The sequence below is a fragment of the Sitophilus oryzae genome, unplaced genomic scaffold, assembly GCF_002938485.1.
Source record: "Sitophilus oryzae breed Bouriz unplaced genomic scaffold, Soryzae_2.0 scaffold_402_pilon_pilon, whole genome shotgun sequence".
Taxonomy (NCBI): Eukaryota; Metazoa; Arthropoda; class Insecta; order Coleoptera; family Curculionidae; genus Sitophilus; species Sitophilus oryzae.
The window spans coordinates 1,403,740-1,417,970 of NW_022146977.1; the positions used below are offsets into that span (position 1 = coordinate 1,403,740).

Here is a 14,231-nt window from a genome sequence, read left to right on the forward strand (position 1 = left end):
GTTAAAGCCTTTATAATTCTCGATTTATTATACTTTTTTTCCAAGTACTTTTATCGTTTCGAATGAAATTTTGAGGGTAAAAGTTACTATATCTGCTACATATTTTAAACTTTTTTTCTTTTGATATTAAAATTGTGTAGGCGGTTTAATGCCAATTAAAAGTTATCTCTTGATATTTTGTCGAATTCGGCCTCCTTGATGAGATAAACGCAATTTCATTAATTACAATTAATGAAATTAAAATAAAAATAAAATTAACAAATTATATATTTTACCTAATTTATTATTAAATATTATTACTATTAGTTATTGTTACTATTAGTCCAACATGCAGTAATTTCAAGTAATAAAATTATGGTATTTAAAATAATTACTAAAAACCTAATTTTAAAAAGTTTTTACAACCAAACCAAACCATACCCATGTTTATGGGAACTTTTTTTCATATTCTTTGATGTGGAATTAATGAGTACTCATTTAAAATTTCGCAAGTTAATGATATTATTTTTTTTAACGTTGCTGTTAGACTTGGATCAAGGCAAATTAATAAAATTGCGATTATCTCATCAAGGAGGCCGAAATTGACAAAATTTCAAGAAACAACTTTTAATCGGCATTAAACTGCTTACAATAATTTCGCTAACAAAAGAAAAAAAGTCAGTGGCGTACATGCTTTTTTTATAAAAACATTTCACTGATAACCCAAATGCACGTCGCTGGTGAATATGGCAAAAATGTTTAGCCTTTTTTAAAATATGTCGCGTTTATAGTAACTTTTACCCTCAAAATTTCATTCGAAACGATAAAATTACTTGGAAAAAAAGTATAATAAATCGAAAAAATATTAAGATTTTAACACCCTGTAGCTACGAAATAAAGCAGAATCGGACGTGAATTTACGTGAAGAATCTCCCCACGAGAAATGGCACATGTTATTTGAAACACCCTGTATAATATAGTAATTTAAAATTTTAGAGAGCTACAGAAATATGACAACAAAAATTTCAGGCTTGTCGAATCAAAGACAACGATTGCTCTAATATTTCTGTACTGCTTTAATGCATTAAAAATGACACTACATTGAATATATGTATGATACTAAAAAGAACAGATGACACTTCAATGGAAAATTTAAAAGAAAATTCCATTTTCTTTATCCTACCAACACAAAGCGTAAATTCTACATTAGCACGAGAAAAAAATATATAACTCCCGCTAGGTTTGGTTTGGTCTCGCCTGTCAAAGATGGGACTCCATTAAAAGCAGGGCTGTCGTTTCCCTTAATAGATTATGTTCTAAGGGGATAGAGGGTCACAAGAGTTAGCCTGTCTTAGCCTGTTTCATTCAATTTATAATTGGACTAATACAGGAAAATTTCATCTTTTGGTAAAATGTTTAAAAATAAGATATTAGCCAAAAATGGGACTTATCTTATTAATTGCAAAATTTGTAAAACCTCATTCAGCCCATTCAAATTCGAGAAATCGGTATAAAAAATGCCACAGTTTTGAAAATGGTTTTAAATGATTTCTCTATCACAAATAGCTGTAAAATTAGTTCAACTTTAATAACTAGTTTTTATTTTGTGTCAGTTGAAATTAATAAAAGGAAATTGCCAAAAATGGAAACAGATCCTACATCAGAGAGAATTGATATGATTGTCTTAATTGGTGACTGCAGTGTGCATTCACCATTTAATAGAATACTTAAATGTTCCAAATTTATCTAGTCTTGACTTTTTTATTGGGGTAAAGACAGTGTTTGCAAAACTCCACTATTGTCGACAACATGAGAGAAATGATTGTGACTGGCTTTTCGAAGTAAAACTTCACATATTATTATGCCTTTTAACATGAAAAGGTCTGTTAGTGTTAAAAAATGATGTTCGTTACACAAATCTACTATAACTTACCTTAATTACGGCCCAACCTCTATCTGTAAATCTGTAGCTCATTTCTCGAGACTTCTCTGGACTGCTCTGGAGATATTCTGTCCCTTCATAAGGATCTTATTTATATACTTTTAAAACACTCGTGCTTATTTTTACTAGAGAAATAAAACTGCCGAGTTTTCAGAAAACATTTAAATTTAATATGAAAGAAAAAAATAAAGAACAAAAAGAAAATATATATAAAAAATTAAGTTACTCATTATTACTCAAAATAAAAAAAAGATGGAAAAAATACAAGAAAATTGTCTGGCGTATGCTTTTATTGAAAAATATGATAATTATATATATAATCAATTAAACCTTTCATTACTAAATCTTGCTACAACACATTAAAATAATTTTAAAGAAGAATAAAACGTAAAAAGTTTTTGAAACAATTTTAGAGTAAATATTTTGTACATCTAAAGTCTCCGCAAATTATTCATATTTTTTAATTGAAAGAATTTAATAATAGCATAATCTCTTATAAATTTAGTGGACTGTATTTTTTTATGTTTTTTTATTTATTTTTTATTATAAGTGGTCGTAATATAACAATATTCAAAATATTATAGACAAAATATTGAGTTTATATTTGAGGGAAGAAAAGTGCCACACCTAGCTTTAAACCACCGTAAATATACAGGGTGGCCCATTAGTGCGAGGAAGTTAATATCGTCGTCGTTGTCGACGATGTGAAAAAAGTTTTATTCATATGTTTCAAGGCTTATAAAGGGGTGTATCCTAAAATATTTTGTTATATACAGGGTGTCACAAAAAAAGTTATGGTAAAGTTTGATTTTTTTTATTATTTTACATCATTCTATATACATTATTCTATATTTGGTATTTTTTATGGCGTCACCAAAATCGCAATATTTAAAACGGTATATCTCAACTTTTTTAAATGCGACATTCTGTATATTATTTTTCTGTCAGATGCAGAATTAAAAAGTGAACATTTTTTTATTAATTTAAAGTATTTCTAAATTTTTACCGCTATCGCAGATATTCGCAGTATTATATTACATATGGCTCTTTCAACAGTAATTTTTTTTCAAAGCCACCTAATATGATCTTTGTCTATCTTGTCTTGTCAAAAAATGTTCACCTTTCAATTCTACATCTAAAAGAAAAATAATATACAAGGTGTTGCATTTAAAAAAAATGAGATACAACATTTTTTAAATATTACGATTTTGGTGACGCCATAAAAAATATCCTGTATACGATAAAGTAATTTTTTCTACACGAATTTATTCCGATATCCTTCATGTTTAAGAAAACATAGCATAGTATTAATAAGGTTATATTCACTCTAGTTTTTTACCACTTTTCGTATATAATGTTTTTAACCAAAGTTTTAGTAAATAAGAAATAGATTGGCAACACCGCAGTGTGCTTTAAATAAAGACAGTGTACTATAGCATAATTTTATGCCGAATCCAGTTATCTACAGAAAATTAAACTTGCTTTAAATCAAAAACAAGTCGTAGAAAATCTCTGAAATAGATAATAATATAAAAATATGTCATTACATATTTTTTCCGCATTTCTTCCCATCAGAAGATTTTCAGATACAGAAGAATTGTTACCTACACAAGTTTTTACTCGATGATCATTTTTTTTTTATTTTATTTTATTGTGAACTCATATTTTCCTAAATACATATCTGTGAAACTATGGCGAGTGTCACGTCTATACTTTGCCTAGTTAGACCACAACAATACAGCTACATCGTCGGCTACGGAGGCGAGAACAAGGTCATATAAAGTGGCAGAAAAAGAACAAAGGATTTGACAAGGAGTAAAACTACTAGTTTCCTTATACTATGGTTTAACCTCCCGTTGTTAGATGACAGTACTATTACCTTTTTACATATTTAATCCTCATTTGGCACCATTTACATCTAGGTTACGTGCTCTTCTAAAGTTCCCAGATCCTTTGCAACATCCGGGAATAGTTAAACATGTTATCAAGGGTGGTTATTGGTTTTACAACGTCCCAACGTTTTTATCTAAGGTCTACCTTTAAATATTTTCTATTTACTTCTAAGTTCTACAGTTTATTTGCTTTGTCCTTCTATAAGTTTGGGAATTTAAAAATATTCACGTTTGAAAGTTGTTTGTTTTATTACTTTCTGTTAAAAACACCCTCTATCGAAACTAACAACCGAAAACATCGACTTGAACGTAAAGGACATAGAAAATAATCTGTTAATAATATAAATAATAATATAAAGGAAATAATCTGTTACATGGGCATTTTATTTCATCTAACTATTTTTTGTGTCATAATTCTACGCTTATATCTAGTTACAGTTCTGTAATAATTAAAATATATATTTTTAGTACCGTTGAGTATTTTGAGTAGCGATACTGTGATACTCTACACAGCCACCTAAGTTTTATCAAATAAGAAAGATCTACTGATATTGTTGGATAATACACAATTATTACAAAGTCACGACTTTCAAAAATCTTAAATTTACGGCGGCAAAAAGTAATATTTTTCGTTTGATACATCAGACTACCACAGTATATATCTATCCCGTAAATCCAACGCAGTGTCCACTCCGCATCAGATAGTATATCTCTTCTTGCGGTCCATATATTCCACTTAAGCCTCGTCCGCGTTTTCGGACTGTTACCCCTGTCGGATTGCGACTAATTAATATAAAGATTTGTCGTTTAATCCAGTTTTATTTCGGACGTTGCACTACAGGGACCACCGTCCAGAAACAAATGGGCTCTGACCTTAACCCTCTCGTTCATAAATAACGATTTGTTGATCTGATGCGGTATTTCCGCGTTTGTTGTGATAGTTTGCGGGAGTGGCACCGCCGCAAGTTTGTTTTAAACTCGGAGAGGTAAAGTAGGTAACGGTTTTTGTGATTTATATCCGTATACGTGGAACAATTTAGATAATATAAATTTTACTTTATATATAATTTTTTTTTATCTATTCTAACATACAGGGTGTTTCAAAACAAATGCGAAAAACTTTAGGGGGTGATTCCTTGTTCAAAATAAAGGGTAGTTTGCTTTATAAACGTTGGGTCAAAAGTCAACCATTAGGGAGATATCGCGGTACAAAGATGGCGGAAAAATAATGTTTTTATTTTTTATCTTGAAAACGAAAAGAGATAGACTAATGAAATTTTATGGAAGCATTACTGTTATGAAAACACACTTTCAGGTAATTTTTTTACTTTCTTAAAATGAGTGGAAGGGGTTGAAATAAACTACCCCTATCATTCTTGTTAACGAAATTTAAAGAAAAATCTTATCAAACACATGCAAATGCTTTAATTTGGATAGTCTAGTTTGTTTAGAAACTTTTTTACCTCTTGTGTTTTTTTGATAAAACTCACCGACTGGAAATTAAAAAATAAAATGTAAAGCATTACATGTGAGGACAAAAAACATTTTTAGATTAAGAATCTAGTGATAATAACGATAATAATAATCATCTAGATAATAACGTATTGCAGTAGAGTAATGTCAAATAAAATAATATTAGGAACATCCTAAAAGTAACAGCAGCCGACTAGATTTTTCCTAAAAAATTACAGCAGCCCACTAGATTCTTTATCAGAAAATGTTTTTGTCCTGACATGTAATGCTTTACATTTTATTTTTTAATTTTAAATCGGTGAGTTTTGTCAAAAAAATACAAGAGATAAAAAAGTTTCTAAACAAACTAAACTATCCAAATTAATTTTTTTGCATGTGTTTGATAAGATTTTTCTTTAAATTTCGTTAACAAGAATGATAGGGGTAGTTTATTTCAACCCCTTCCGATCATTTTAAAAAAGTGAAAAAATTACCAGAAAGTGTGTTTTCATAACAGTAATGCTTCCATAAAATTTTATTAGTCCATCTATTTTCGTTTTCAAGATAAAAAATAAAAACATTATTTTTCCGCCATCTTTGTACCGCAATATCTCCCTAATTTGTTGACTTGACCCAACGTTTATGAAGCAAACTACCCTTTATTTTGAACAAGGAATCACCCCCTGAAGTTTTTCGCATTTGTTTTGAAACACCCTGTATAAAATCTTTAAGTGACTGACATACTGATTAACCACGATCCTGCTCAAACCACTCAACGTAAGAAGCTCAATTTTGGCATACAGGTTGATTCTAGGGTGTAGAGGTTCGATAAGAAGAAAAGCCAACCACCAAAAGAAAAGCCAACCTGCAAATTTATTTTAAATTTTAATTATCGATTATCGATCTGTTTAATTACACACATTCGCTTTTAAAATAGCGCTCTATAATAAGCTAGAATAATTATACACAAAATACGAATAGCAACTAATGCTATATCTACACACACATGAAATTATTACACATGAAATTATTATAATGTAATCCAGTAATTAATTATTATTACTGCCTCTGCTTTCATTTCAGGGCGCAGAAAATCAATCAAACAATTAATAACTAAATATGCAGTGTTTTGACGTTAATCCGACAAGTACACCAATATATACCACACAAACCTGTATTTATACAATTTTGTTTGTTTTAATTCAGAAAATGTGAAAAAATACCGAACATTTATTAATTAGAGCTAGAAAAATATTTACTTTCTACGCAGCAGTAATTAAATACAGGACTTTTGTGTTTTACAAAAGCGCTTTCACAAAAAAAAACACTCGCCAGCACGAATTATTTACGTTTTTGTTAATCAAAGAGAAAATATCAGACAAAACAATCCTGTTTTGATTCGAGGATGAAAGGGTCCTTTCAAGTATCATTCAAAGGTTCTTTTGTCCTTTTCCAACGACTTATCAAAGGTAATTTTTTTCTCTCCTCTACCTGCGCAAAGTCAAAAAGGAGGGAGAGATGAAAAAATAAGTTGAATTCGACGACCTTTCTGGTCAATTTAACGATTCGCCGTTTTTTTTCTCATTTCCTTTCAAAATATAATTTGCAATTTATATTTGCTAGGGGTTTTCGTGAAGCTTATTCGATTTACATTTGCTTTGTGCTTTATTATTTTTATACAGATTTGTCTAATTTACTTTAGATTCGAGTTAATTTTCTGAGACTATTATATTACAGCTTCATAATATTGCAGGATTTAGAAGTAATTATTGATAGTAATGTTTTATTTATATTAAAATAATTACATTATTATTTATATGCTCATTTTTTTATTTTTACTTGTACAATGATTTATACAGGGTGGCCCATCGAAAACGTTCCACAAGGCATAACGGCTAAGGTATTCTTTTTTCAAAAAATCCAAAAATACGTCAATTTTGTTTGTGAGTTGGATAACTGTACTGTAATAAATCGTACGTTAATAAAAAAAAGTTCATTAGATTAATGTAGATAGAGTAAATGAGGTAACAATTTTCACATCGATTTGATATTCTAACATTGTACTATTTTATCCGGTAATGAATAAAAAAGGAGAGAAAGCTCTAGATAGAGTAGCGGCACTTTTTCCCAATCCAATTTGCATCGACGGCGACAAATTCCTGCAAATCAACCGGACGATCGTTAATTCTGGAACATGCGGAACTTTACCAACATCGATGACACCTCAGAGTAATAAAAAGTCGGAATAATTTTAACATTATTTGATTAATATTGTAATTGGACCTTTTATTTATACGAAGTATTTATAAAATTGCTATTTAATAATTGTTTGTTTATTTAGTAAAAGTTTTTGAATAAACTTAAATCCGAAATATTTATATTATATTAACTATTTATATAGGATGTAGCGTTTTATTTTTCTTTTTATAAAATTCCAAATTTTAATATTGCTGGCGCCATCTATTCGCTAGATGTTAAACTTCATTCAGTACAGGTAGCGGTTCCTTTCCATAAAAACAAATTTCATTCAGTATAGACGATAGAGTTCACTTAATTGCCTTTGGTCATATGACCTGTCAATTCGAAGACTTCCGTTTTGCGAAAAGGAGGAAGGAGGCTTTTTTCCGAGAGATTGAGATCAGAAAAGACGCGTGGTTCAGCGTCCGACGAATCTCAGAGAAAAGGGCTTTCCAAACACTTTTCCTAACAGTAAAGGCACGGGTATCCAAAAGTGGAGATTTGAAATCCTGTAGAATATACTGTTCAGAGCCTAGTTCGTGTTTTTTTTTTGGCCTTTTCCTGGAATAAGATCACAGTAAGTGTATTCTACCATTTTGTATCGCCATGTCTAACTAAATTTTATTTCAGTTATTCCCGTTTTTTATTTATTTTGATAATGTTTGATTGTGCATTACTGGTTTGGATCAGCATATAGTTTGGCTATATTTTGGAAGGTGTACAGCTGATTTTCAGACCGTAAGTTATTTTTTTGGTATTCGGTGACTGTTCTGAGAGTTTTTTTTATAGAGTAACTGGCGTATAAGAAATTGACGTATAAGTAATTGGCATATGAGTAACCACTTTTGAGACAGTATTTATGACTCTACATTTATTCTACTGATATCGAAGACTCCTGCTACTATCGAAGAGTCTACATCCATTTCCGTTAGTCTGGAGACTGCCTGCCTACCTGTTCACTACGTCACAAAATAAAAAAAAATACAGATACAAATTCCATATATTATAGTCAAAATTTACCTTTTAGTTAACATTATAAGTCATGCTTTGTCCTTAACGGTACGTTTTACTTCAGTATGATCTTTTATGTGAGAATCGCTAACACGGATTCATTTTTGAAGGTTATTGTACACGACTTGTTTCGAAACATCATCGTATTGGTACTTACATAAATTTCACCTGTTTATATATTACGTAGTATAGTATACTGGAGAGAACTTTAACTAAATTTGAGTTTACTTAAAGTAACTAACGATTTCATTGGGATAATTAAAACTGGGTTTAAACTGATTGATAATTGTGTTCGTCTTTAAATAAATGTTCAACGTAGGATAGTTATATCTGACTTTTATTCTTGATGAACATAATAGACCCTTATTGCTGTTGATTATTTTATTTTAGCTATTTCATGATCAAATTTTCTTACTGGTTTCTTACTTTACCTTTTCATACCCAAAGTAAGTGGCGCCCTTTTTACTGTCTTTGACCATTACTATTTGAATACTTAACATCAATTTTAAAATCTTTGCAGCCTATACATTATTACTTTTATTTTATTATTTAACAACATTATTAAGTCACCACAGGTCACAAGCCTTACCTACGAACCCAGCTCTCCTCTAACCCTGAGCAACGGATACCTTTTTCTTTCTGTTTGAGTGATGACAGAAAAAGTCGTCACAAGGAAAGTATTTTGCAATAATTATATATTTTCTAAACTAAAGAATAAATCTTTGCAGTGATCATAAAAATATTATTGCTAATGACTAATAATGCTAAAATTGTAATATTTTCTTTTCTTTAAGTGTTGAAGGTCTTGAAGTTCCTTATCACCAACTTACTTTTAATTCGTATTTATAATATTAAAATGAGTTATTCTAATTTTGTATTAAAAAATGTAATTTAAATTAATTTAAAGATACAAAATAAAAAGGGTATAGACTTGAAAATAATGTTGCCTGGATTTGTATAAATACACGACAATCATATCCTAAGAAATTGTGAAGTTTTGTAACTGTAATTTTTAGCGATGGGATATATACCAACCATCTGGAGAAGAGCTAAAGTCATCTTCATACCCAAAATAGGCAAAACTGACTGGGCTAACCCCAAATCATTTAGGCCTATTAGTCTCACATCGTTCATATTAAAAACGATGGAGAAAGTAGTGGACAACCATATTAGAGTAAATCATCTACAGGTTAAGCCACTGCACGATGGTCAGCATGCATATAGAGCGGGCAGATCCACAGAAACTGCTCTGTACCAGTTAACTGAGCTAATACAGGCAAGCCTGGATAGCAAAAGAAACAACACTTTGTGCCTTCTTGGACATTGCAGGGGCGTTTGACAATATATGCATAGGGTACGCAGATACATAGTCATCATTGCACAGGGGAAACATGAAGGCACCCTGTGTGATATTATCCAAAGAGGATTCCGCATCGCTGAGAGATGGTGCAGGACTGTCGGGCTGAGTATTAACTCAGATAAAACCGCAGTAGTGCCATTCACCAGAAAGCGAAGTTTGAAAAACTTGAAAAGAATCCATCTAGATGGAAAGGAAATACTGCCATCACAGGAAGTGAAATATCTGGGAATAACCCTGGATAGTAAACTTCTCTGGAACAGGCATATTAAGAACATTACCAGCAAAGCCACAAAGGCTCTCATGATATGCAGAAGACTGGCGGGAAATAGGTGGGGCTGCGCCCCTAACATTTTGCGCTGGATGTATACCATGATAGTAAGACCCATGATTACTTATGGAGCAGTTGCTTGGTATACAAAACTAGAGCAACGTACAGCAAGGCAAACCCTGTGCAAAGTACAGAGACTGGCATGTATCTGCATCACAGGTGCCATGAGAACATGTCCAACAGCAGCAATGGAGGTCATTCTAGACCTAACACCACTGCATATTGTCGTCGGTAGTTATGCCAATGCGACAATGATTAGAATGGTCATTGACGGAAACAGTACTGGGAGAATTTTCAGGTCAGGGGCTTGGAACACCCTCAAAAAGAAAATTCCACTTCTCCAACTCCCAGTGGATGACATACCAAGAATTTACAACTTTGAGAAACACCTCACTGTAGTATTGAGTAATAAAAAGGATTGGAAGAAAGAAACGCTTACTCAGCATATAAAAGACCATACCATCACGTGGTATACTGATGCTTCCAAAACCAAAGCAGGGACAGGGATAGGAGTATTTGGGCCGAAAACTGAATACTCCGAACCAATGGGCACCTACCCCAGTATCCTTCAGGCAGAAATTTGCGCTATCGAAAGATGCGTACAATTTATCTTGGATAGGAACTATCGAAAACAGGAAATTGCCATCCTATCCGATAGTCAAGCAGCACTTAACGCGATCAACTCAGTAACCATCAATTCGAAGTTGGTCAAAGAATGCCTAGAGAAGCTCAACAAATTAGGCAAAGAAAATAAAGTCCTCCTACTCTGAGTGCCTGCTCACCAAGGGATAGAAGGCAATGAAAAAGCAAATGATCTAGCTAGGAAAGGAGCGAACCAGCTGGACCAGAACCGTTCTGTGTTCCAAACGGGAACCAACTGAAAGCGGAACTGAAGAATCTGGAAGACTCCATCCGTAACTTGGAATGGGTGTCCTCCAACCGGTCTAAGACACTCAAGAAAGTTCCTCAGAACTTACGACTGAGAAAAATCAAAGGTTTTCCTTGATATAAGTAAAAACAATCTTCGGATTGTCACGGGGTTTCTAACAGGACACTGTCTCCTCAACGAACACCTCAGTAGGCTGAAGCTGAGAAACAACGGCGAATGCAGATTCTGTGGGGAAAATGGGGAAACACCAGAACACCTTATCACTGAGTGCGCCGAGACGACGACCATTCGTGCCATGAACCTTGGCACGTCTGATGTCGAGATGGAGAGCTGGCCTCTGTGGAGCCGTCTCAGATACTGGCTTTTCTCAAAGCCCTGAGACTGTATGATGAGTTATAACTCGTTATAACTCAAGAAAGGGGAACACACAATAGATCTGTAAGGTCGCGGTGATTAACTCCCCTTCTAAACATTCTACATTCTACATTCTACAACTGTAATTTTTAACATACCAGAACTTAATTTTATAGTTAACCGGTTTTTTTGCAACTTGGAACTATATTTTTATACTACATTAAATTTAGAGGAAAAATCAAACAAAGGTTTTGCAATTTTTTTGCAAGTATCCAGAAAATATTTTGATATTATTATGTACTCAATTATTATGAACTGTATTCCGAAAACTTCGGCAGCATATTCTGCAGATAAAAATAAGTAAAAAAGCTGGTATAAATGTATGTTCTAAAATGATTAGTTTCAGAGATACAGGGTGTAGAAGTTTCATATTTATTTCGATTTTTTCCAAATAATTTCTGAAGTAAAGTCAATACTTGAATGAAAATTGGTATCTGGACGTTTTTTGACATGAGATATTTAATTTTGATGTCAATTTGATTCCTATTTGCAGCAGGCGCCACCTACATGTGTTTAAGCTGTTTTGAAGAGTGATAACTTTTCGTCCGTACCCGTATAAAACATGTGGTGACTTAATAATGTTGTTAAATAATAAAATAAAAGTAATAATGTATAGGCTGCAAAGATTCTAAAATTGATGTTAAGTATTCAAATAGTAATGGTCAAAGACAGTAAAAAGGGCGCCACTTACTTTGAGTATGAAAAGGTAAAGTAAGAAACCAGTAAGAAAATTTGATCATGAAATAGCTAAAATAAAATAATCAACAGCAATAAGGGTCTATTATGTTCATCAAGAATAAAAAGTCAGATATAATATCCTACGTTGAACATTTATTTAAAAACGAACACAATTATCAATCAGTTTAAACCCAGTTTCAATTATCCCAATGAAATCGTTAGTTGCTTTAAGTAAACTCAAATTTAGTTAAAGTTCTCTTCAGTATACTATACTACGTAATATATAAACAGGTGAAATTTATGTAAGTACCAATACGATGATGTTTCGAAACAAATCGTGTACAATAACCTTCAAAAATGAATCCGTGTTAGCGATTCTCACATAAAAGATCATACTGAAGTAAAACGTACCGTTAAGGACAAAGCATGACTTATAATGTTAACTAAAAGGTAAATTTTGACTATAATATATGGAATAAATGACAACAATTTACAGAGATATTCAAAATATTATCTCAAAGTAAAAAAAATTTAGGGAATACCTTGTGTGTTGAACTTAGAACTTATCTGTATTTTTTTTTTAATTTATGACGTAGTGAACAGGTAGGCAGGCAGTCTCCAGACTAACGGAAGTGGATGTAGACTCTTCGATAGTAGCAGGAGTCTTCGATATCAGTAGAATAAATGTAGAGTCATAAATACTGTCTCAAAAGTGGTTACTCACATGCCAATTACTTATACGCCAGTTACTGGTCTGAAAATCAGCTGTACACATTCCAAAATATAGCCAAACTAAATGCCGATCCAAACCAGTAATGCAACATCAAACATTATCAAAATAAATAAAAAACGGGAATAATGTGATCTTATTCCAGGAAAAGGCCAAAAAAACACGAACTAGGCTCTGAACAGTATATTCTACAGGATTTCAAATCTCCACTTTTGGATACCCGTGCCTTTACTGTTAGGAAAAGTGTTTCAGAAAGCCCTTTTTCTCTGAGATTCGTCGGACGCTGAACCACGCGTCTTTTTCTGATCTCAATCTCTCGGAAAAAACCTCCTTCCTCCTTTTCGCAAAACCGAAGTCTTCGAATTGACAAGTCATATGACCAAAGGCAATTAAGTGAACTCTATCGTCTATACCGAATGAAATTTGTTTTTATGGAAAGGAACCGCTACCTGTACTGAATGAAGTTTAACATCTAGCGAATAGATGGCGCCAGCAATATTAAAATTTGGAATTTTATAAAAAGAAAAATAAAACGCTACAAACAAGCGAGTGAAAAAATGTACATTTCCGTGATTTTTTACATAAAAAAATGTCTCTTGGTAAAAATCGCTACGAGCAACCGTTCTCAAAATATTTAGAATGGAAACAGTCAATACATGTCATTATTTCAGACAAACTTTTCAACAACAAATTTTTCTCATGAAGGTACTATGATAATGTCTTTAAACAACGACTTTTCCGAGGTAACTAGGTACAATGATTTGTTATCTGAAAAAGTATTCGAATTTTCCATTGTCCACCATAATGCTTATGACCTTTACATTATTTCTATTTATAGAACACCTGACTCTGACGTGCAATTATTCTGTCATAATCTACTAAGCTTGCTTGAGTCCCTGCCCTTAAAAAGCAAATTAATTTTGTGTGGTGATCTTAATATTGACTTTCTTAGTGTATGTGCTGCTCAGGAGTCTCTTCAGTCCGTTTTTGATTCTTTTGGAATAGCCATGCATGTAGGCTCACCTACCAGAATATCCAATACCAGTTCTAGTACTATAGACTATGTTGTGTTATCTTGTGATCCTAACTCCATCGCCTGCAACGTCTTTAGCTCGGGTCTCTCTGATCATGAAGCAGTTTTAACTGAATTTTCGATAAAGTCCAAAATCAAAAAAGCCACTCGTAAATTATGCCGTATTTTTTCAGAAAAGAATGCTCAAAAGTTCAGACACTTATGTAAAACAACCAACTGGGATTACTAGCTCTTATGATGTCGACACCGAATTTTCTATTTTCGTAAAAATATTAACCAGTCTAG

General features: G+C 32.3%; 1 protein-coding gene across 1 annotated transcript in view; it reads left to right on the forward strand.

Moving 5' to 3' along the window:
- The window catches only part of LOC115885613 (lachesin-like), a 149,523-nt gene that overhangs the window by 58,135 nt on the left and 77,157 nt on the right, over nt 1-14,231 (forward strand). The gene's annotated exons all lie outside the window — the stretch shown is intronic.